Raw genomic sequence first — 25,764 nt, 5'->3', positions numbered from 1 at the left:
ATTATTGTTGTTGTTGTTTTTGGGGGGTGGGGGGTTACACGATAGACCAACACAAAGGAGTGCAGAGTTGTCAGGTGGAAGTAAGATGATAAACGATGCTGTAAAGGATAATAAAAAAAAAAAAACCTGAAAAGTGTGGCATGCATCCTGCCAGTGCAACCCGCTGTTTATCTTCAGAAGTCACATAATTAATAAACAGAATCCACCTATGTGTCATTTTATTCCCACATAAATACAGCTGCTGTAACGAACCTAATGAAGGTCAAGGAGCACACCGGACAGTCAGGGGATAAAGTAGTGGAGAAGTATAAAGCAGCTTTAGTTTCTGTCTGCTGACACACAAAGGTTCATATCTTTGTGTGTCAGTGTTAACCGGAGGAGAATCCGTTAGGGCCACGCTAACTCCGGAGGAGCTACAGCATTCAATAGCTAGTTACTGGTGAAAACCTTAGGTCAGTTAGGATTACCACAATTATCTTTATTTGTTAAATTCCAGAATAGTGAGTTGTTGTTTTTCTAGATATTGTAGAAGCTTCCTTAAAGTCAGAAGTTTACATATTTGGTAGAACTGCACTTTAAACTCTATGACCTTGGTCAAACATTTTGCATATCCCTTTACAAACTTCTCACCATATTATAATTCATATCATATCATAATGTACGCACTCCGTGTATACAAAAAACAAATAAAGTTGTCTAAGTCTAATTAACTTTTTGTCCATTCCTCCTATAAGAACGGGCCTTGCTCAGCTCACACACACATCTTTCCAGCCTTGTATACAGTTTCCAAAGGACTGAGATCATGGCTTTGGGAAGGCTGCTCCAAAACATAGACCTAAACTTCCTTCTTATTCTCCGTGATACTATTTATACTTTGTGAAGTGCAAGAGTCCCACCTACAGCAAAATACCTTCACATCCTGCCACAGCCAAACACCCCCCCCCCCCCCCCCCTCATACACAGTTTGGATAGCCTACCCAGGTTTGAAAACTCTGCCTATTATCCTCCAAATGTATCAACCGTCAATGCGGCCCAACGCTTTAGTTTCTTCGGACTACAGGACGGGTCTCCAGTAATTAAAGTCTTTTTGCAAATTGTGCAAACAAGTGCATTTGCAACTGTAGTATAGCTTTTTAAGTTGCTTTTGGAATGCTTCTTCCTCACTGATGTGTAATCCCACGTTTGTACTGGACTTATTTCACTCTGGATGACACTCTCCCACCAGGTTCAGTCAGCACATTCCCATAATCTAGTGCTTTTGTTCTAGTGTTGATGCACACATCTTGCAACAGAACATGTTCATCTCAGAACCCTGTCTGCTACCTGAACAGTATGATGGTTGGACGTTCCTGTGACGCTTATACTAGCATATACGTAACTGTTTGAACAGATGAACATGGCACCAGAACTAGACTAGTGGATTCTCCTCTCAAAACCTTTGCTGATTTCTTTCGATTTTCCCGTGATTTCATTGAAGGAAGCAGTGTGCTTGGGGTGTGGCGCCGCTTAACTCAGATGTTGTGAATTAACCTCTCAGAAGCCAACAAAGCCACGACATTAGCATGTGGTAATTATGTGGCTACATGCGATGTCTGTGAATATCTGGCTTAAACTGTACAAGTCGGAAACATTTAGCACAGCTGTCATTCTTTCCAAGAGTCGCTGCACGTCCCAGTAAATTTGCATCAATGTTGGACTGCTCAGTGAAACTGCAATGAGATGAGAGGACAATAAAGGCGTTGCAGTATAATTCACGGCTCCCAACAAGGCAGATCAGCGCGAACCTTTCAAACCAATGGTAGTGCAGGGCAGGGGGCTTGTTTTGCATGTTGTGGTGTGAGTCTACCATGAGCTCTCCTGAATACCAACATATTCTAGAGTCAGAAACGGGACCATCTGTGTGACAGTTGAATCTGGGCCAGAGTTGGGTCAGTTGGGATGAACAATGATCCCGACAGCTTGGCTGTAAAGAAATAAATCAAGGTCTTTTAATGCCCCGGTCCAAGATTGATCTGGGAACTTTAGCGATTTTTAAACACACAACACAACAACGTTGTAAAGAAGGGTGGGACCAATTCCTCCACAACGATGAGATAGACTGGTGAAGTAATTCACAAAATCACAATGAAGAGTTATTGCCGCTAACTGTGGTTCTGCAAGGGTTTTTTATACACAGCATTTCTAACTAGGCTTTGTTTTGTTTAATAAATAATGAACATGTTGTATGGAATGAAAGTGGGCTTTTGCAGACTTGAGAAAGGAGTGGAAAAAAAAATGTTTTAGAACCTAATAAAGATCAGACCATTGTTGCTTGTTTTTGTTTGCAGAGTCAGCTCTGATAGGCTCCAGCTTCCTGGATGCTGCACAGAATGAACAGTCCTTCCCAAAGCACAGATTCCACCGATTTTATTCTGGACCATTATCAGTAATTTCAAGTCCTATCACTTTATAAACTAAGATTCTCATCACCTTAGACAGTGGGTTGGTAATTTGCTGACTTTGACTTAGAAGAAATATCTATATGTAGTGTTTTCTCACACAAAGCCAAACCCTAACTGTCCAAAAGCTACTTTTGGAGAACAAAGTTCTTGGACTATACTTTAATAGTGAAAAAGTATTTACCTGCATTGTTATATATGTGTTCCTTGTGAGAACTAAAACCTTCACCAGTTGTGATCTGAATCATAAACATCTTTAGAGGATGGTCTGTTGAGATTCAGTAAGAATAGTTGTTTCTTCGACTTTGGGTATTTCAAGGTTTCGTTTCACAGAAATTCATCGCTGCTTTAAAGAAAGTCTTTGCCTCTATGCAGTAGTGAAGGCAATAGCTTTTTTTCATGGGGAAACCAACTTTATGAGTGTTTGGAAGGAAGCAGTAGTTGTGTTTCCAATTGACGACATGAGATCATCGCTGTTGAACGGCAAACACATTGACAGTATCAAGAGTAAGGAATGCTGTGGCTTCTAAGTATACACCTCCAATTATAAAAAAAATATATATAATCTCCTCTTGCAGAGCATGAATGAGATCAAAAAGATGCTGTAATAACATCCAGATATTCAGGTGCACACACTGAAAGCTTTATTTCAAACAAAGGCTGAGAGAAAACATTTACAAAATATTCTCAATAACCAGGGAAACCACAGCCATAGTTAGAAGCATTTGTGGACGGCTCTTTATGCTGCCTGGAATATGAAAAGATCTGCTATCCAAATAAACAAAGCTGCTGACAAAGATCTAAGCTGAGGTTTCCAACTCCTTCTGCATGGTTTGCCGCATTTATTTTCATGTAAAAACGGCATAAGTCTCCAAATCCAACAAAAAGTCAAATTTCTCAGTCATTTACTTTCATTTTAACGTATAAAATGCAAAACGTTCACTTTGAAATAATGGCAGACATTTCTACAGTGGGTAGGATTTAAATATCGAGCCTGGAAAAACAGAAGGAAGAAAGGGAGGGCGGACATAAGGGAGGAAGGAAGGTTAGAAAGAAGGACACAAGGTTGGAAAGAAGGAAAGATAAAAGGAAAGAAAGAGAAGAAAGGAAAGGAAGCTAGGGAGAGAAATTAAGGAAAAATGGAAGAGAAGAAGAACGATGCGGGGGAAAAGAAAAGACATGAGGAAGAAAAAGAGGAAGGACACAATGAAGAAAATCTGGAGAGAAGATAGGAAGGAGACAAGGACAAAAGATAGTGGGGGAGGAAGGAAGAAAGGTAGGACACAAGGATGAAAAGGAAAGAAAGAAAAAGACATGAGGCAAAACAAAGGAAGAGAAGTAGAAAAGCCAATAGGTAGGAAGGGAAGAAGGACACAAATTAAGGAAAACCGAAAAGAAGGAAGGAAGATCGAGAAAGGAAGGACATGAGGAGTAAACTGAAAAGCCAAAGAGTGAAGGATGGAAGCAAGGCCGCCTCGTTTCAACAATGGAATAAGAATGAAAAACTGAAAATGCAAATATTTCTCTATATTCGTATTTTCTTTTTCTAGACCTATTCAGATCTGGAAAGTGGAGAAATCAAATTCCAGACTTCGTAGGAATCCTGCTTGTAGCTTATTAGGACAAGGAAGCCGTACTGGTATCCTGGGTTCTCTAGGTGACTCATTATTTTTGCTTTGAGTAAAAAAGTGTGAATAGAAGCAGCCATAAAAAGATCAAAGGCAAACTATAGAGTAGGTGAGAGAATACCTTTTTTTCACTTGCCCATTCAAGTGAATTCAGTACATTGTGTTTTGACAAAAGCTTGGTTTTCATCAGGGTCAACGTCTGCGGCGGCATACACTTCTTCTCTGTGTTACCTTAAAAAGTTGACTGGACAACCAAACAATCGTGCACCAATCACTATACTCACTAGTCAGAAAGTCACTGGTTAGAAGAAAGGTTCAGAATACATGATATTAATAAGCATTTAAATAAATAACTAAACGAACATTGAAACTGAACATTGCATATAACAATCATGACTTTCCATATACTTTTATTAATATAAAAATAGAGAGAGATCTATGCCATCATTAAAGGCCAATGCCCACTCGAAGAAGCGCATTTGTTTACTTGAAGTGGAAAACAAGGACAAAGTTTATTAGGTTAAGGGCATTTCATACTTCATAAAAATAATTTAATGCAGAAATTTTGGAAGGTCTTGCGGAAAAGTGGGACAACGCCGTTGCTGCTTGTCAGCAGTAACCATGGCCACGTCAAATTTAGGACCAATCATGCAACAGTCGTCCGACACCGCAATGGTTCTGCCCAGATGTGTAGATCAATATGCAACAAATGTAAAACCATATGTAATGTTGTTTCTTTTAATAATTATTTTACATAGCATTTATTTCTTTGCTTGAAATAATCTTTTTAAAGTTTTACTCCTGGGTTTGAAGAAACACATAACATATAATTTCCACTTAACACATAAAAAAGCCATATGATGCGTTAAAAAGTAATAATGAAATTAAACGTTAACATAAAGTCAAATAGTCAGTATTGATTGTATTTGAACTGAAATGTAAAATATGAGCATTTTACATAGCTTTTCACTTTCTCTACAGTGTGCTTTTGATCTTTTTTTTAAGACCACTTTTCCTTAGCAAAAAATATGAATGATTTAAACACAAGCGGGTAAACAGCAGCTGAGACAGATAAAGAGAAGCATTTGGACAAATCCAGCAAGTGCCCACTTGAACCCACGCAAAGAGAAACAAGACAGACGCTTTAGTCAGGAACACCCTCTCCCAATTACATTGATTGCAGCACTCTGTAAACACACTGTACACACACCAGCTTTAATTGCGAACATACGACGGGGTTGAATTCACAGGAACCAAACCAAAACCCTCCAGCACCCGCCCCTCTCATATGCCTGGTTGTGCGTATGCCGTGTGACGACGCCGTGTCTCAGATTTCCCCCTCGGTAAACTCTCTGACCCCTGGACACAACATGACAAGTGAAGCTAGTCAGGCCACTGTTGCTGCCAACTTACTTTAGCAACATGTATCATCTTCCGCCGCTTGTTGAGGGGCACGTGGGTACAGCCAGCTCATCGATGCCCCAGAGCACACCAGACCCCCTCACTCTGGGGAGCTACCCAGGCCTAATCAGGTCAATCATGGCTGACCACAAGTGAAAGATGGGCCTGCCTGCTGCCATGCCAATTACTGCCACTCAGGAGTCAGGCCGACGACAGGGTCAGGGATTTTTACCAATCATAGCCATCCATCCACCTGGACAGATGGCAGGAGTAGCCGCGGGCAGCCAGTCGGTGCTTCCACTGAAGTGGGCGATGGTGGGTAGTGCACTGGAGCTCCCAGAATGCCTCATTTCCCTCAGGGAAAAGGGCAGCCTTTAGTGAAACACAGATAGAAAGGTCAGGGCTTGTCCGGGAATCTTCACAACACAGAGTCACCAACCTCTCCGTCTGTTCCTCATGTGTCCTCTACAGAGAAAAAAAAAACAAAAAACAGTCAAATCACGGCGTTTTTACGGCGTTGGCATCGTGTATCTATGGAGACCAGTCCTCTCGCCGTTACTTATAAGGAAAAAAAAAAAGTGGAGGAGGCAGAGCGGATGGGCGGGGTAAACATTGACGCTAAACAAAGCAGATGGCTGAGTGTCAGTTAAAAAAGGAAAGTGAGACATCAACAACCAAGCTCTCCTTGTCGCGAGCAATTACACACCAACCGTGTGGCAGGGACAAAAAAAAAAAAAAAAAAAAAAAAAAAGCAGGCAGCCTCTGTAAGTTCACGGTGGATGAAAAGAGAAGGCAAAGAGAACAGAATATGCAGGAGAAAGGCGTCCCTGAGACAGCAGGGCAGAGCAAAAAAGCAAAGTCTCAGAATCAACTTGGCCAAGAAAGATCCATGAGGCAAAAAACAGCATCTGTCATTTTATCTGTGATGGCTGCTGCAAGGCATTATGTCATATGACATATCCGTCGTACAGAATGTGCAGGGATACTTCAATACATCTCTTCAGACGTTTGACTTGTTCGCATCGGGAGACATGGAGGAAAAACACACAGGATAGAACCTGAGGAGAGGAGAGCTGTTAAAGCTTGCTTAAATTAGGGCCTCATAAATGCTTTTAGTCCTCAGCAATATTCAGCTGGCATGCATACAAATTGTACCAATTAGGCATGGGCTGGTATGAGACTCTCACAGTATGATAACCGTAAGTAAAAAATGCCACGTTGCTGCTGTATTTATGCAAGGTTCTTGGACAAAAATATGTAACATGACGTGATCTTTTTTTTTTTTTTTTTTTTTTTTTATAAATAGCACTTTTCATTCTTTACGTTAGTTTAATAATCATGACAGCTTGGAATATTTCTGCCCACAACCAGTAATATTTCCAAAATGCCAATTTCTTAAAGAAAACATGTCAGAGTTTCTGTTCAGTCAGCTAACTGGCAATGCACAGTAACAGGTGGGGGAGGGGCAGAGCTACATCACTCTATGCTTCAGATAGCAAGAAGAACTCTGGTCACTGCACTTCTTTCACTGGCATCTTCTGTCTTCTGGACATTTTGCACAAGATTTACAAAAGTCCCTACAAGTGCACAGTGTGCTAATATTGGTATGTTGAACTTTTAAAATCCCGGCAGGTAAAAAGAGATTTAATTAATTTTATATAGCCACCTACATTACATAGGCACGTGAAATCATCTGGTGAACAGAATACGTTGATTTTAGATTGAACAGTCTTGATCCATGAGTTTCAAATTCATAACTCAAAAATTAGATTCCCCCCCCCCCCCCTTAGTCATTGAATGCACCATACTTATCACTACCATGTTGCAACGATGGCAACTCTAATGGAGCCGGTTTGTGAGGAACAAAGACCTAGGGTTATAGCCGTTTTCCGTATATATGTGAGGTGTTAAGAATAAAGAAAGCACTGATGTGTAAGAAGCAAACTGCATTTTAATTGACAGGTTAAAAAAAATGTCTGCAGTTCATTCATAGTGCAAGAGAGTGACACTTCAGTAGATAACAGGAAGGATGAACAAAGTACAGCAAGGTTGCGCCTGTTTTCCTTTGGAGCTTTCAACCGCAGTCTCTTATGAAACATGATGGATTTTGAAATGTTGGGCGCCTTTTGGAAATCTCAGAGTTGAGATAAGAGATCTAGATGCTCAAGAATATACACTCAGAAAAAAACACTGTTTTTGTAACGCTACCTGCTCTGATATTTTTTAATAGAGGTTGTTCAAGCCAATTTAAAACGTCATCCTTTTTGATTTCATGGAGCAACTCCAGGTTTTTACAGTGACCGCTCTCTCACATGCCGATGTCAGGTCTCCTCCACTCCTAACATGAATAATCGGTGTTTTAAATGCTGTTCTTACACCTCCGTGTATCAAAGATCTTAAAGAGAAATATCCATGGGCTAACATCGGTGGCGGTATGTTAAAGCTTTCAAACCGAATCTATAAGTGAAATCCCATTTCACGTTGTCAGAGGAACCACCTACATTCAACTTGAAAGGGTTTCAATGCTTTCAGACAGCTTATTTGTAGCTTTTTTTCCCCTCACAATTGGGTCTACTCCCTTTTATTTATGACTCCTTGTTTCCAGTAGTGCACTGGCAGCAGCTGCGCTCGCATGTGTCTGAATTTACATTCACTTCTTTATTGTAAACAATAGAAAAAGGGGCGGTGGGGTAGGGCAGCAGGAGAAGTGGGGCTTCTTGCTGATCTGTGGCTTTGAACCCTGAGTGGCACCTGTGCCTTGATGCTGAAGCCAATATTGGATTTGGCCCAGGTCACACCTCAGGGCGGTGGGTTAATGGCCCACTTTGCCAGGCACACAGAGCTGCTCGGCCTCCGCGCGGTCCAACCTGCTGCCTCAGCACTCCCCCCGCCTCTCGCAGCAGAAGTTACAGATGGAGGCTGCGTGGTGAGAAAGTGTGTGCGCTGGCTGTTTGTGCCCGTATCTGACAACACAGCGGACAACACACCGCGTTAACTAAAACTGCGATGTGGGGGAGAAACCATTGCTCAGCAATCGTGGCTGCGGCTGAAAGACAGGCCCCCCGCGTCTGTTTTGGGTACAGAAACAGAAAAGCTGTTTATGATGCAGCGTTACTCTATTTTTATTACTTTGATGGTTAAAAAAAAAAAAATTTAAATGCTGTTTTCTACGCTTCAGGCAAGGAGGACGGATATAATGTAAAGAGACTGTTGACAAGCTAAAGAAAGTAGTGAAATACCATTTGAACCTGGTTGGTTTGTTCTTTAATAAAAAGTTAAAAAGAAATGACCAGGCAAATGATTTGGTATTCCCTTCCTGGCCAGTTTCCGAACATCGCTTTTCACTGGGCCTCCTCTCACTAAAAACCTGTGACACTGACAACCGGCGTGCGAGCTGAGTTTGACTGAAAGACAGATTTGCTGACTGACTATTTTATGGGAAGCAGTGGCTGTCTGAACGACTCGCTGAGAGGGACTCTTTTACTGACTCCCCTGGTTGACTGAGAATGTGCCAGGAAGCAAAGCTTTCCCACATGTTCCCCTTGCATGCCGCATTTCAGTCGAGGAACGCCGCCTCGTCCCCTTCGCTGTGTTTACAGTGTGTAGCCCAGCCGTGGGAGTGCTGCCCCACTTCATCCCCACTCTCGGCCTAAAAACGCCTCTCCTACGGCTGCCATTAATCAGCAACAGAGAATTTCGCTCTCCTCGCTCCCTCTCCGGCTCTCTCGCCTCTCCCTTTTTCCTCGCTCCTCTTACGCCCACAGACATGCTGGATGAGGCCATTTTGAAAGAGTTAACAGATGTCGGCTGATTTGCCCCGGGCCTCCTGACATTGCCCAAGTGATGTATTTGATGTGGAGTTTATTCAGCTCTAATAAACGTATAAAGAATTAGAATAATAATTCACAGATGTACATACCCAGATTATATGCCGGAGCCCCTCTTTGAAGCAGACAAAGGCAGCCAAGATTAACAGAACCAGGGAACGGAGGAAAAAAAAAAGGGTTTTGGTTCAGTCTATCGGTTACCATGAGAGATGCTCTGATCCAGGATTTTTGAGCTACAATCCGACATCTCAATTTAGAAATCTGCCGTGACCGATTTTGAACAATCCAGAGCGTCGACATTCGGTGTTGTTTTTGGTCCTGGTGTATAAACTCAGTTTATCAGCTAGATGCTAACTAATAAATGCCAGTGAATCTGTTCTTCTATTTCTTTAGATTGGGGCATGATGTGTTGCTTTTTGAGATCTTTCAGCCTACTTCGTGTTGTCCGACAAGTTCTGTTGCATAGATCTCTTGATTCTACACGTCAGGCCTGGACGGGGCTGGTAAACTTAAATGTAGCTTTCTATATAATGTGGTCAATCGCAATTAATTTATGATTTAAATCCCTTTCTCAGATAGGGATTTAACTTCTGAAAACAGCATTTGTATTTACAAAGGTTAACTTTCATGTTAAAATTTGGTTGATGGTCAGAAACAAAAACAGAATAAAATGGTGGAAAATATATTTTTCACAGCACTGTATCTTAAATTACAATTGTTTAGATTCAAAATTTCATAATAAGCCTCAGAATGATAATTTTCATACTTGTAAAAGTCCGGTCAGCTGCAGAGCTGTTAAATCTGCTGAAAGTGGAGAGTGGGGGGTAGAGAGTCCCAACAGACTTCAGAGCGCAACGGTAGCTTTAAAAATCTGTGGCTTTATTTTGATGTAAAATGTTGTAAAACGGTGTTAAAAGCCACCTATGTTAGTAACAAAATCATTCCACACCTGTGTAATCTAACAGGGTTTACTGCTGAAAACTCATGGATGGAGTAGACGAGAAGTGTATGTGAGAGGTCAGAAGAAGTAAAACAGAGAGAAACGAAGTTAAAAACAGGATGATTTAAACAACTGTTTTTAGTTATGTTAACAGTGCTAACAGTGCCGTTAGCATTGTCAACTGTAACAGTGGTCTCTCCAAATAATTTCTTGATTGTAAATATTCGTACTCGGTGTCAAAGTCTTCCAACTGGCTGCCAATATTTCCATATCCTCAAGGCTCCTCAGTCGACAGAGTTTTAAAGTCAAAAGGAATTAAATCATTTATTTTCCCCAGTTAGCCTCATTACGATGCCGAATCTCGTTGTTTGTGTCCCATGTCAGAATTTTTTTCAGTTACTACAACAAACATACAGGAGTCACTAACCTAAACCTTTGTACAAACCACAAAACCAACATTATTGTTGCATTTTTTTTTCTTTTTCAACAAATATCCTAGTAGAAGCTGATGCTAAGCAGCCAAGTGCTCTTTGTACCGAATAATTTCAGACTTTTTAATATGTTTAGGCCATGTTTAAAATTTAAGTTACTTGCTAAATGGAAAAAAAAACACATTTCTTAAAGTATTGTAAGCATGTATTTAAGTACACTAAATTAGATTACTATGTACATTTTATTAAAGTGTATAACATTTTCAGCTGTAAGAATAAACTTCCAAAGTACAATTAGTCAAAATATGACCTACAGCAACACATGAAGCTGGATTGTGGATCGGTCTAACCAAGAGTCATGTTAGTATCTGGCCCAATACCGATACTGGATTAGTTATTGGAGCACTGACACAGGTAGCCTTTGTTCCTCGCAAACAAAAGGCTTTTCTGTCAAAAACCCTTCAGAAATTAGTGATGTTTTTCACTGCTCTCTCAAAGCGAGTGAAGCACGTTTGCTACATCTGTTTTTTCTTCTCTCAAAGATGCTTTCGCTAATTTGTCTTTTTTGTGATGGAAAGAAAAACAAATAAAGGGCACAAGGAGGGAAATAAAAGAGGAACAAGAGTGGGGTTTGGCTTTCTGATCATTGCAAAGGGGGGAAAAAAATGGGGGAATTACTCTCAAAACAAACAACTTCGATTTGCTTCACAACTAAACAACAACAAATCTCAAAAATGGCCAGTTGTAGAGTATCTTAATACCCACATAAACCATAAAAACAGCTACACAGCTCCATGGCAATGCATAGCAACCGTGCAGAATTTCAGTCAAGGAGAAAGAAGGCAAAAAAACACCTTATTACTTCTAACTCCTGCAAGCCATTTTGGTCTCCAAAGGTTTTAGAGCGCCGCAGGCCATGTGTCTGCAGTGTTTCGGGAAATGACTTGCCTTCGCACGAACACTGCTATGTTCTGCAGCACTGCTGCCCCCAGCATCCCCGCTCAATTTCTGTTTAACCCCTTCCTGCCTTCCCTCACACTGACTCACTGCAAAAGAGAGCTCACACCCAGCACAATGCTGTCACATTGTTTAGCCTCCACCAAACCAAGGCGAATCGGACCAAATTTTAACACATTAACTCCACGTCTAATTTGGCCACTTAAGCATGTGATGTCTGTTAACGAAGAAGGGTTCAGGAGAGGCGGTAGGTTACACGGGAAAGGGAAAAGACGAAGAAAAAAAAGAAAGCCCCTGCTTCATTTCCACTTGATCTACTACAATGTGCGACACAGTTTGCACACTTGAGTGTGTATCAACGGTGGATTAAATCTGCAAACTCGTTGACACAACACATAATTAAAACATCTTGCTCGGGGTTAGGAATTTTCTAATTAGTAGTGTACTGACAAAGCTGCAATTCCATCGCCCTGAGTTTCAAAGTCCACAGGTTACTGCCAAGATGAAAGCCGGCCCCGGAGCGCATTCTGCAGGGCTGCTCATACAATTCCTCAGAAGACAGTCACAGGGTCACCGAGCTAAACAGCGCGCTGCACCCGGAACCTTGCTTCCAAACAAAGAAACTTCAAACTTTCCTGCCTGGAAACACAATCTCGCTTTTGTTTTGCCTCGTTTTTTCTTTTCAGCCAGAGAGAAACAAAAGCTTGTATAAAGGAAGTCCATAGGAGGAAACAGAAACATTGCTTTTAATCTGTTTAATTAAAGTACACTGAACCAGGCTCGCTGAACGACTTGTTATAAATACTACAAAGGCTTTAGAGTTATGGTCTATGGATAATTGTGTGAGCTAATGGGTTTTTGGTATGTTTTGAGGTTTTAGGTTATCTCTGGGGTTTTTTTCCTTGTTGATGTGTTACGGTTCTGTGCTGCTTTTCTGATTTACTGTTTTGTAATCTGTATCGTTGCATTTCCTCCTAGGTGCAAGGAGTTGGGATAACTTACTGCTGTTCTGGTTTGCTACCCAACTTTCTTACGGCCTTCATTTATGTCTTCTCTGATAGATTCCCACCTTGGATTACTTCAACAAATGAAAATTTGCACTCTGCAGGACTTCCTGACATGTAGACTCTTTCGACAGCCTGTATTTAGGTCCTCTTCACACCACTTTGTTATATTAAATTATCGCTTCAATTTCTGTTACTGCTAAAGGGGCATCCCAATAAATTCTAATATCTTTTGTGTTTGATGTATTTTGGCTTTCAGTTTCTGAAAACATAAAACTCAGTTTCCTAAGAAATAAAATATTGTATAAGATCAATAAAAACAAATTTTAACAGAAATGTTATGCTATGGCATAAGCAATCACAGGCAAGAATGCTAACTTTACCATTGTCCAGCTAGCATGCACTAACACCCTCCACAAGGAGCGTGAGACACAAAATACTTTTTGTTAAAAGAGCTGGCTGTTTGTAAAGTGCTGTATCCAAGCATTTCTTCGTAAAGTTAAATGGAAGAAAATTGTGTGGTAAAAAAAGTTGCACAAGTAACAGGGATAACCAGTCTTGAGAGTGTTTTGAAGCAACGCATAGTTTGCGGAAGAGGTAGACTGCAGCCGGAGTCGGTGGTTCCAGAGCCACCACACGTCGTCAGAACATGGGTTACAACTGAGTTAAGCTACTAATTAAGCAGAGACGACGTCAAAAGCCTCGTATCTGGACTGAGCAGGAAAAGAACTGGATTGTTGATCAATGATCAACAATCCAGTTCTTTTTAATATGAAGGTTCATTTTGCGTTTGAGCTGGAAATGTAGGTCCCAGAATCTGGATGAAAAGAGGAAACGGAAAACCCAAGACGTTTAATGTCTATTTTGAAGTTTGGACAGCCATGTCATCATTTCATCAGGGTATTACTGTGCTTGATGGGCCAGCAAACTCACTTGTCCTAAGCACTATAGAGAATGTATGGAGCTCTTTGAAGAAGAGGTTGAGATACACTAGACCCAAGAATGCAGCAAACTGAAAACTGCTATTTAAGCAATCCAGGCTTCCTTAACCCAGAGGCTGATCTCCTCCACACAACATAACATTGATCCAGACATCCTCTACCACAAGATCACCCAGCTCCCAGAGCCGGCCTCCATCTGTCACTGAATCACTGGCTTTACTGACTGACCTGCAGAAGCAGGCCAGACTAAGGAGCATCTTCTCTCTCACAAGAGCCTTCATCATCGGCGCCCCCCCAGGGGTGTGTCCGATGATGCAGTCACAACCACCTGGAGCTTAATCATCCTCAACAACACTGTTTCTGCAGTGGATCACTTCCAGTTCCAAGGAACCACCCTTTCTCTGTACTTCAGATGGTCCTCTCACAAAGACGATGTTCAGACGAAAGCCCTGCAGAGGCAGTACTTCCTGTGGCAATTAAAGAAGTTGAGTCAGCTGCTGGTCCTCTTCAACATGACCACTATTCAGTCTGTTTTATGTGCATCCATTACTGTTTGGTTCAGGTCTTCCACTAAACAGGACTGGTGCCTATCACCAGCTGTTAATGGGCGAGAGGCGGGGTACACCCTGGACAGGTCGCCAGTCTATCGTAAGGCAACACAGAGACAGACAGGACAAACAACCATTCACGCACACACTCACACCTAAGGACAATTTAGAGAAGCCAATTAACCTAACAGTCATGTTTTTGGACTGTGGGAGGAAGCCGGAGTACCCGGAGAGAACCCACGCATGCACAGGGAGAACATGCAAACTCCATGCTGAAAGACCCAGGGTGGCCTCAAACCCAGGACCTTCTTGCTGCAAGGCAGCAGTGGCATGCAAAAATATAAAAATAAATTATTGTTGTTGGTGTGAAAGCTCAGAACTAGATGTGTGTGAGAGAGAGTGAAAAAATGTAAAATTAGTTTTACTTTATATGTAAATGCTTAATACCATGTCTATCTTTGTTTAAAAGGCAAAATAAATATTTCGGCATGAAATATTGATTTATTTACACATTTGTTTACACATTGTGTAAACATCAGGGCGTTACAATTAGCGATTTAGCCGTTATTGGCCAGAGTTTATCATTTTATGGCACCAGGATGTTTTCATTCCAATTCTGAAAAGTGCTTAAAAATAAGCAATAAAAATATTTTTGTACAAGCATGTTTTTTACCAGTGTCATTTATTGCAAACGTGCATATTAAAATGCCCAAATAGGCTTTTACACTTTCAAAAGTACAAGGATAAATTATGCGATTAATTTGCGATTAATTTTGAGTTAACTATTGACATTATGCAATTAAAAATTTTTAGTCGTTTGACAGGACTAATATATATATATATATATATATATATATATATATATATATATATATATATATATATATATACATATATATATATATATACATTGCATATTTATATTTCTTTGATATTTATACTTAAAATATATTTCATTAAGAGCTAATTTTAACCAAAAAACTAATTCTTTGTTTGTGTCACAAACTTCAGCCCCACCCAAGTACTGAGTAAATATACTGTAGAGTACAGAGACAGTAAGCAGATCTTTCTGTATCAAGGATATTGGAGTATGTTCAAATTTTCTGAGGTACTGAATTTTGGCTTTTAATTAGCTGTAACTGACATGTAAATGTACTGTCTTATTTATTAAACTGTTGAACACCCTGTCCATAATTAAATCGATATGTAAGAAGAGCAATGCCTTAACCACTGTTAATTAAAAATGTTTCACTAATGTAATAATAAATATTCCAGATTTGCAAAATGATCATGATCCAGTAATCTCTGTGAAAGGCATTACTAAATGCTTTGTCTTTGTTTGTGTTTTCTACAGCAAGGAAATGAGTTACCGAGAAACCAATCACAGCTCGCCTGATAACCTGGTCAATTAACACAAGCCAAGTATCTTTGACTACATAAAGTATCAAAAGTAGAACTTTTGCAACATTAAATATTCAAGGCGTTTCATATATAAAATGAACCCAATTAGAGTTAAAATGGGAGAAGTGTAATGAGTCTCTAGTCAGAATGCTTGTCTTCAGAACTACTCACTAATGAGCCTATGTTGGTTTTCCGCACTTTACTTTCAATGGTGTGGCACTGTCATTTCAGCTGGTTTTTAATTTTTAATTCAAGTTGAATGAGAGGGCGGTGACTGAGTTAATAATCAAGGCAACGGGGTGTTTTGCAGCCGATGGATAGCTGGGAGAAGTTGCCAAATGAGCCTCGTGGTCCACCCTTTGATGTTTTTTGCAAAACTCTCGCAAGTAAGAGCAACCAGTTAACAAAAGCCTATCAGTTCTGAGTGGTATTGAGCAAAAAATGACCACAATAAGGAGAAGACTTCCTGCAAATGGCCTAATTAGGGGAAATAGTAGGCTGGCGAAGTGGCATGACACCGATATTGTTCCCAGCAACACACTAAATTTGAGAATGCGATAAGGCATCAAAAGGCAGGATGGATCCCACTGCTCTGCAGACATGTGCTCCTTTCTGAGCTGTCACTCTTCACATGAACCCTCCTATGAGCAGTGACACATTTCACTGAACAACAAAAGAATGCACCAAAGGCCCACAGCAGACACCCAAGTAAAAGGGATTAGAGAGCACGTTTATGGCGAGGGATCACGCTATGCATTGGCCCTTGATCTCAAATTGATGGTAATGGGGCCATTTTTGACATCTTTTAGCCATCCCAGGCTCGGTTCCAGTGCCGTTGACGCTGGTCCCTGTGCACCCAGTGTGGTGCCTGTAAAAATCCGCGCGGCAGAAAAGTGGCTGCTCCGATTAAGATCCATGCTCTTTTGGGGGAAAGGGTAGAGTTTAATGTTTTATAAAAACTCAGTTAGAAAAACAGAGTTAAACAGCACGTCTCTGAGAGCAACTGTGACCCCAAGTGTCATTCTTTTTATCCCACATAAAACAAATGCTTTTAAAAATATGGGCATTTATGTAGGCAATGCAAATTTTATATAAATGACCTACTTGTACAATACTTTACTCCTCCTTACAAGCAGAAGGAGAGGTAATTTTGCAGTTAAATTATAATGAAATAGTTTAAGGGCTTGACAATTAATTAGGAAAACATGCAATTGTGCTACTTTTTCATAGTATGATGACAATTCTGACATTTTCATCCTCTTTCCTTAGTTTTTCATCACCAAGATTACGTTAACACTTTCGGGGACTTCGAGGCCTCCTTAATTAGACATACTAAGAGCCCATGCAACTGACAAAATTCACTGGTTGCATTTAGAGCTTTAGTGCATTTCTCACTAAGAATTTAATTTAAAAAAAGTTAATTTATTTTGATAATTCATTAGAAAGTTAGGTTATGGGATATACAATCAAGAGAAAGTATGATGACTCTACAGCCTCACAAGGAGGAGCAGCCAGAAAAGGCCACTGATAGAGAAGCAGGCTAGTGTCCTTTATTCAAAAGAGCATATTAATGGAAGTTGAGTGGCGAGAAAAAGATTTGGTAGCTAAAGATGCAAAAGCAATAAGGACAGCCACAGCTTTGAGGATTGGACAGCAAAGAACATTCAACGGTTTGGGGAAGAGCCACAACTGTTGGACATGGGCTGGAGTCAGAGCTTCAAGAGCCAACACATAGAAAACATCCAGGACTACAGATACATCCCTTTTCTAAAGTCATTCCTGAACCATGGAGAGCATCAAAATCCTCTTACCTCTGCCGTCATCTGCCTACGGATGAAAAACAAGAAGGCTGTTGCTTAGTGGTCCAAAGTCCTCTTTTCAGACTAAAATAGTTCTTTTTTCTTCATTTTATCTGAAAATCAATGTCCAACCATCTGCAGAATGAGTGAAGAAGCACAGGACCAAAGCTGCTCAAGGTCCAGTGTGTAGCCCTTTGTGAGTTTGACATTATACACATGGATATTGTAATGATAAATATATATACTATGCAGCTCTACATAGTACTGACAATAAGAAATCACGTCGATTGTGGAGGTAAAATTGTAAGCTGTACTGGAAGATTTGTACAAAGCTTTCCCATTATGAGTATTCCAAAGGTGTCTTTCCTCCCATCGGATCGTCATCCACAAGCCCACAAGGCTTCCTTCCTACCTGCAGAGCCTTTTGGCAACCTGATTTAATATACCGCATACAACAGCATCCTTTTTCACCAGCTGTGTCTGCGTGTGTGTATAGTGCTTATCTACATATTGACTCGGTTTAAATCCACACCCTTGTCTGCCATAATAATTACACATCTCATAAAAGAAGGTGCTGAATGCTTCCTGCACCTGAGGCGGGCAGCCGCAGGAGTTGCCCACCGGCGCCCCGCAAACAGGCCACAGGCGCTGCCTGGTACCCAAACAGCTCCAGCATTCATGCAGAGCCATTACCTTCCACTGTGTAATGGCGCCTCTCTATTAGGTTTCCACTGAAGAGAGAGTGGCAACACAATGGCGACTAAATTTGTCACTCTGTAGCGAAGGAACAAAGTACTCGGAATGGGTCGAACGGGTGATAAAGGGAGCTGAAGCGTGTTTGATGGGGGGAGAAACACGTAATCATGTAAAGCTCAAGCAGAATTGCTGGGTTTTGGGAACAAGCAAGTGATAAAGAGGCCGTATCCAGCTACGCGCAACTCCCCCAAAGTTCTATCAGTGGAGGCTGTTCATTAGTCCAACAATTACATAATTTATGCAGTCTAAAAAATACATGTGATCATGACTCAAAATCAGAACGAGAGCCAAAGAAACGCTGTCAGTTATCAGTGTAACCCATTTAGTGAAACATCAGGTACGACTGCACATCAGCCGACGCAAACGCCGATGCAGGCTTCGCTATTACAAAAAGAATGTGCCTTGACATCCAAGCATCTGCAGTCTGCTGAGATTATTTGTCAAAAAAACGGCTGGATTTTACAATTAATTGGCCTCCCTAATTAGCACAGGATGTCTAATTCCCATTGCAGTCAGTGTGCTAAATGGTAAAGCTTTAGCAAGTGGATGCCACTCCTACCAGTTGGAGAAGAAAGGTTCCCCGTGCAAAGCCACTGTACATTACACACTCAATGATCGATTCTAAATCTTAATTAGGGAAACGACAAACAAGCAAGGGGGCTTAATGAACTGTGTACCTTGTCAAACAGCTGGATGATTATATTTATTGAAATATATGTTAAATTTAATGATTTGGGCAATTAGCTGCATACCCCCCTGTAATCTCTGAGGGACAGAAAGGGGCCAGGGAGGCAAGCACAGGGGCCACAGACCTAATGGAAAGCAGCTGGTAAATATTTGTCATCCCGCGAGTGCTGAAACACATCAGATGATGATGCATTCAAATATCAGTATGTCAGAGCAGTTTCACTCTCTGGTGGGCTCTCAGTCTCGTCCTGCTGGTTTAACACCGCTCTCTCTGGCGCGCTCAGCTTTGCTGGGACCTCGTTTCACTTAAAGATCTGAGATATTCTCCAAAAACAATACAGAAACATAACAAAAGATTTCTAAAAGTGGGCTCAGTCGTCATTATCAGTGTCTTTTTCACCCCCCCCCCCCTTTACATGGCCATCTATTTCCAACTTTTATTTTTTTCCTAAATTGGTCAAATGGAAAGCGAGGGGGGAAAAAAATTAAGCTGAGCCGAAAAGTGCGACTTGGATTTAATATTTTATAATTGCCAAGGGACATTCTAAGATCAATGAATTTTTGCCGGGGACGCTCATCAGAAAGAGATGTACTTCAGTCTTTTTAGGGAACATTGGTCTATTTAATTCCAGTGTCTGATGCATGAGAAATATGCCTTCCTTGGCCTCCTTCTTCTTCCCCGGGCGCTGCTGGAGGCAGACATTACCACTTTTAATGGGCCGCCATGAGAAGAGGCAAGTCAGCCAATAACCCATCCTCACTAATGGATCGCTTTGTTTGTTCTCTTTCATTGTTTTTTTTTTCTTCTGAAGCTAATCTTAGATGTTCTGTTTTCCTGTTTAAAAAAACAAATCAGGATATTGTTTCACAATACTTTGACAAAAACTAGTGAATAGGAATAAATAATTTTTCTGAATAAAGGACTAAATAATTAATTTATATGAGTCTGGTTGTGATAAGCTCCATACATCTGGCTGGCCAGATGTTTGGGGTGCTGGAAGTAGAAATTGGGTTTTTCCCAGTGGGATGCTAAGAAGAAAGGGGCTCAGGGAGTGGACTAAGCTAGCAGCAACAGCTTTTAAACGTAGAAAATGTCAACTAATTCAGCACTAATTGCTGATCCATGTTATGCATACATTGTTCACTTCTGAGATCTGTTATTTTCTCACCAAGCTGCAGTGCAGTAAACATGAGCATCTCAGATTTGACCTCTCATCTATAGTGTCTGATTTTCTCCAGGTTACTTTAAAATATCCTTGTTAGATATTTTAGGATCTAAACTGAACTATCTCTACTACAACCATGTGGCGATCTAGAAGCTCAAAAATGTTAAAAAAAAAATTTATAACAAAGCTCAGGTTCAAGAGCTTTGTTTGTCAAATATAATTCAAAGTCCCTCAAACACAAATAAAACATGTAGCTAATTTTGATATTCAGAAGACCTGTAAAACAATCCATGATTAGTGATAATGTTTAAAGATAACAGATCAAAGGTGGCTGTAATACTTGTGATTCACCATTCTTTCCATTTTATCTTTCTGATTCATGTAGAGGCTGAGTTACAATTAGGCAACACTCCCCTTCTCTTAAACTGCTTCCATGCTGTAATCTAGCTTGCAATATATAAGAATGTTTTCACAATGGGTTCCTAAGTGTTTTTCATCCTAAATGTATGTTGGTGTGTGTATTTCCACTTTACTGGGCTGCTTTTGTAGATTACATTCCCTGATAGTGAGTAGCTCCTTCCCCTGCTGTCATATCTGAGGGTAAAGTTTTGTTTTATACTGTTTTTATACTTTAAAAGTTGTTATCCTTATATTGAATTAATATCAGTTAGAAAGCGTGAGATGTCTAAATTAGTAATGTAGAGATAATTATTAGGGAAATTAATCAGAAATCAGACTAGGCCTCCAGTTTTACATTCAGTTTCAAACATCCTGCAACTTGAGGTGAGTGAATCTGTTATTACCAGAGACTGTATGTTTCCATAGTGTTGCATGAGATTAATGGAACAGTCGTTTATGTGGTATTTGAGCAGTGGTTTTGTAACTTTTGTAGCAGTAGTGCACATGGGCATGTGGGCATTTGAGAGCTGAGGTGCTCATACCGAAGTTTTCTGCATGTTCAAACACATCCATGGCAGCTTAGCACAGCCGGTGATCAAATTCTCTATGCTACAATGTCAAATGCATGGAAAGGAGATTCTGGAGTGTAATCAACCTATGGCATCAAATCTTTATACATTATTGAAATGCAAAGCAAATAAGCAGTTGTGTGAAGGTGGCATTAGATTCTTGAGAGACCAAATGGATGAATCAATTTATTTAGTATTTGGAACATTTAACTTCATAGTCATACAACGTTTCCTACTATAGAGTTAGCACTGGAATCTTTGTTTGTGCTTCTTTTTGCTTAATTCAATCTTTAGCAAATAACCATCCATCTATCGTCTATATCCGCTTGTCCTCAATGAGGGGCTGGTTGCTGTCTTGCATATCCTGGACAGGTTGCCTATCAGAAAACAACACAGAAACATACAGGACAGACGACCATGCACACACACATTTATACCTAAGGGCAATGTATAGAGACCAATTAACCTAACAGCCATGCTTAGAACTGAGGTAGGAGACCGTAGTACCTGGAGAGAACCCATGGAGAGATGACACAAACTCAGAAAGACTCTAGGTTGGGTTTCGAAATCCAAGACCTTCTTGCTGCAAGGCATCAGTGCTACCAACTGCACCAGCATAAGGGTATATAAATCCTCACCTTGAAGAAGATATAAAAATCTCCACAGGAGCATTACAAAGGAAACCAATTCATCCATCTGACTGATTTTGTTATATTATGAGTTTATGGATTATAATCTTGACAGATGAACCTTCATTAAACATATTTTACCTGAACCACAACAAAATAACGTAAATATACAATTCAGTTACAGTAAATTAGTTTAAAACAATACTGCATTACTGCTTCACATGAAACCAGATTAATCATAAAGTGGCGGCTTTGAAGACGACACCTGCTCCATCTTAACCACTGAGTCAGCTCCTAAACTGCTTGTTTGTTGCATGACTCCCTGGGAAGTTGAATGCACCTCAATCTGCCACACCGCAACACTGATGAGAGCGAGTGGGCAGAAACCAAATAACTGTGGTGAAGCTAACATAAAATGTAAGTTGAACAACATGGAGTTGATATTTGAGAATTTTCCAAAAGTCCTTTGCAAGGACAGCCTCTTGCATGATAGCTATGAATCTAAAACTTTATTAAAACACAACAAAAATCCCTTAAAGGGTGATATAAACTGAAAAACTCAAGCCCTAAATCATATTCTTGAGAACTGAGGCCAGTATTCCACCCGCCCCTTCCTCCCCCTCCATTGGCACTTCAACTTCTACCAGCTGTTTCTTTATTTCTCCATTTTCAAATATGGAAAGACAGGGAAGCAGACATAACTCTTAAAGCTTAAGTAAAATTCATCCAAAACCATACAATAATATATTATAAGTAGTCAGTTGTGTGCTGCATAGAGCAACAAGAGTTGGACCTAACATTATAGGGGCCCCTTTAAATAACTATGGTACGTCAAACAGAGGGTAAGAACTTTCTTGAATAATCCATAACAAAACAAACAAACAAAAAACTCTCTAGTTTCTCCAGGGCGCCTCCATGTAACTTTCAGTGGTTTCATGTTGACAACTTCATTAGCAGCTCTTGCCTTCCAAAGCTCTCAAGTCATTTGGTAACATTATCACAAGTTAAGAATCAGAAACTGGCAGGGGAGGTGGTTCCATTCCTCCCAGATGGAAGAAATTTCAGCACTTAGAGAAAGACAAAGCAACGACTGAGGCGTTTTCTCTGCTTTTTCCTGTGAGAAAGCAAAGGCGTAGGATGAGCTGAGTCGGTTTGCACAGTACAGTAGAGTATAGTGAGGGGCCCACGATGTTAGGCTGTCCCCACGTCCCTGGCCAGCAGGCTAGCTAGAGAGCCAGCCATTACCGGTACGCCTCCACGGAAGCCAGGCAGAGGGGAGAAAATGCTGCAAATTTCATTCCTCAGAAATTTAATTATATCAAGATTAACAAGGGAGGTAATTAATTTCTTTAAGATGAGTATCTATTAATTGCCTGGGGCTCAACTTTGTTGTCAGAATTGTATATTTAACCATTATTCCAGGGCAAAGCTTTACAGGCAGAAATGAGGGGGTTCACTACTTTGCTGTGAATATAAATATATAAAACTTTCTTATCTAAATAAGAGTCATTCTAAAAAAAAAAAAAAAAAGAGGGTCTGGAATGGATAAACTTTATATAATAATATTTTAAAATATTTAGGAGACGGTATCAGTTTATATGTAGCATTTTGATGTGATTACTTGTAGACAACAGAAATAGATAATAGGACAGTCTAGCAGTTTAAATTCTCCATATTATTGAAAAAACAAGTGGAGATATGTGATATATTCAGTATGCAGTTTTGGACAGGAACAAGGCGGAGCTGTGATTCTTTAATAAGTTAATCATGCATACCTAAAGTTGATCCGTTTCGCTATGTCCAATATGAAAATAATAAAGGGATGTGGTCCTTTATCTTTCTATCTGCACTTTTATCTTTACTTGACAGTAGGGAAATCATTGGCCTGGCCTAATCAGTTTGTTAGCCGGTTACTCCATGATTGTTGTGTTGACAGTTCTTAACTTTCTTCTTTGCTTTGTTTCAAATAAATCTGTAGTTAATAAACATTCATTTCATATAAAATACACATGATTTATGTTGTTTCTTGGAAATAAATAATGTTAGCATGGAACTAAGCTTCTAAACAAGAACCTGTGTACTTCCTAAATGCTCCGGTTAAATTTACCTTTAATAAATAATAGTCTGTCAATTCCATCTCCATCTATTTTGTTTCTGATCTTTGTTTGGTTCACTTGACTCTTATTGTATTACGTCACATCTAAATAACTCTAATCCACAAAATGTTAAACAACTCTATTTAGCACCTACCTTTTAGGGAGTATAAAACAATGAAAACTGCAAAGTTATGAAAATGTGAAGGGGCAAAATGACCACCACCTCTCTTAAACCATACAACTTTGTCATTTAAAACATGTTAGCATGGTAACATTGGAGCTGGCATTTGATGATGCTAGTAGTGTTCAGATTTAATCATTGACCAGTTCATTTAAAACTCTCTTTGCCTGGTTTTTAGGTTTAGCCAAACTAAGATCTCCTCCAAATAATACTTTTCTCATGACAGTTTCATTCGTATGCCTGTTAATATTTGTCAAAGGTGCTCTCATATTAATGATTTTCTTTAACTTGATTGGAAATTCATAAAGTTTAACAACTTGATTAATGTAATAAACCTTGACTGTGAACTTGTACTTACCCCCCGTGTAACTATTACATTTCTTTATAAAAATAGAAATGTGAAATCAGCCTTAGTCATGAGTTATCATATCCAAAATGATAGCTCATTGACGTTTTGGTACTTACAGAGGTCTCGCTCGGCCAAAAGAATGTGATTTAGAAAAATAAAATAACCATATTTCTTTTGCTGTCTAACATAACATAACTCAACCAATCAGAGGTGGACCCAAAGTCCACCTCTGATTGGTCCTGTCTCGTCTCAATCCCGTTACAGTATTATGGTTTAAGGTGGGATATACCAGCTGTGACGAAAGCAAGAGCTGCCAAGCCCACAGCCAAACCTAAATAAACATGGCAGCGCAGGAGGACTTATGCATAGCTGCTGCTAACACTTCTGCTTTGTCATAATCCATAGTTTCTTTTTTGAAAGAAGAACAGGAAGAAGTGTCTTGATTAGCGTAAATTTGTTGTGGTTTCTCATGGCGACAGCTGCTTACATTTACATTTGATGCTGTGATTGGCTAAAACCAACCTTTGGCAGACGAGTACTAGGTGTCGCTTTGTCCAATCAGCTCGGAAAGTTCTGCTGAATGTCCCTCTTTGCCCCAAACGGATTCAATGGGAGAAGTCCCAGATTGGTAATGTGCAGAACAAAGAGTGCTACACATTATCAATCTGGCTGGCCAGCTTAGGTGTGAATAATAAAAAAAAAAAAAACTGGAATTGGTGTTAAAGTTGAATACCAGACCCTCTTGATTTATCTTTTGATAATGAAATAAAGTGTTTATTGTACTGTTGATTCAGAATAAGTTTTATCTCGAGAAATGCACAGAAATATCCTTGCTTCTTTTATTTGTCTTAAAGACTTCTCAGATCCTGACCTTTCCATAAAGTAACAGCTTCATTTGAGTAGTCAATCTGAGTAATAGTTTTTTGATAGATATTAAGACCAAGTTATATCCATATCCTTTACACAATTCACTATATTTTAATCATGCTACATTGCTTAACTTCACAAAAATATTCTATTTTATTTTCCCTTCACCCCCCCTAAATACATTTGACAATGATTTAATTTTAAATGTACTACTACATCGCATCGCTCATCTTATAACCCATTATATATTTTGTACAAGCGATTTAGCCCTATGTGAAAGTGTAAAATAAGCTGTCCACACAACTGAAGACTCAACAAATATATCAATATTTTCCTGCTAATGCAGTGGATGAATTGTAATTGCTTGAAACTACAGTGCGGAAAGCATAAAACAGCTGAGAATTAGAGTGCTTTGCATTGAATAGGGGAAGTAAAAATTGGCTAAGTGCATTGTGTTAAAGCTCCGAGAAGACCTGGCATCTGGCAAATGGACGACTCAACTCTGTCTCTTTTGTGTCCATAATGAATATACTTATATATTATAATTGTCTTGACATTGTGAAACCAATAGCAGCCTCTACGTGCACTCTTTAATATTATTCACGTAGAAAAGAAGCCCACACAGGAATCTTTATGCTTCATTACATCCTGATATGAGTCAAGCTAAAGTCAGAACTTCAGATTCTATACTAAATTATGTAAATAAATACATCTATGCCACTAATAGGCAGTTAATGTCAATGCACTTAG

At 39.8% G+C, this 25,764-nt stretch overlaps 1 protein-coding gene across 6 annotated transcripts in view; it reads right to left on the bottom strand.

Moving 5' to 3' along the window:
• The window catches only part of LOC105919702 (transcription initiation factor TFIID subunit 4), a 140,261-nt gene that overhangs the window by 2,785 nt on the left and 111,712 nt on the right, over window positions 1–25,764 (bottom strand). Inside the window, exon 15 of one of the 6 annotated variants that reach the window (XR_004930942.1) lies at window positions 5,480–5,839. The exons of the other annotated variants lie outside the window; for them this stretch is intronic. The gene's annotated coding sequence lies outside the window, so the exon portion shown is untranslated. The remainder of the gene's footprint in view (window positions 1–5,479; window positions 5,840–25,764) is intronic. 6 annotated transcript variants of the gene reach the window in all.

The sequence above is a fragment of the Fundulus heteroclitus genome, chromosome 4, assembly GCF_011125445.2.
Source record: "Fundulus heteroclitus isolate FHET01 chromosome 4, MU-UCD_Fhet_4.1, whole genome shotgun sequence".
NCBI lineage: Eukaryota > Metazoa > Chordata > Actinopteri > Cyprinodontiformes > Fundulidae > Fundulus > Fundulus heteroclitus.
Note: the sequence above shows the minus strand (reverse complement) of the source record. Positions and strands in the feature narration are given on the sequence as shown.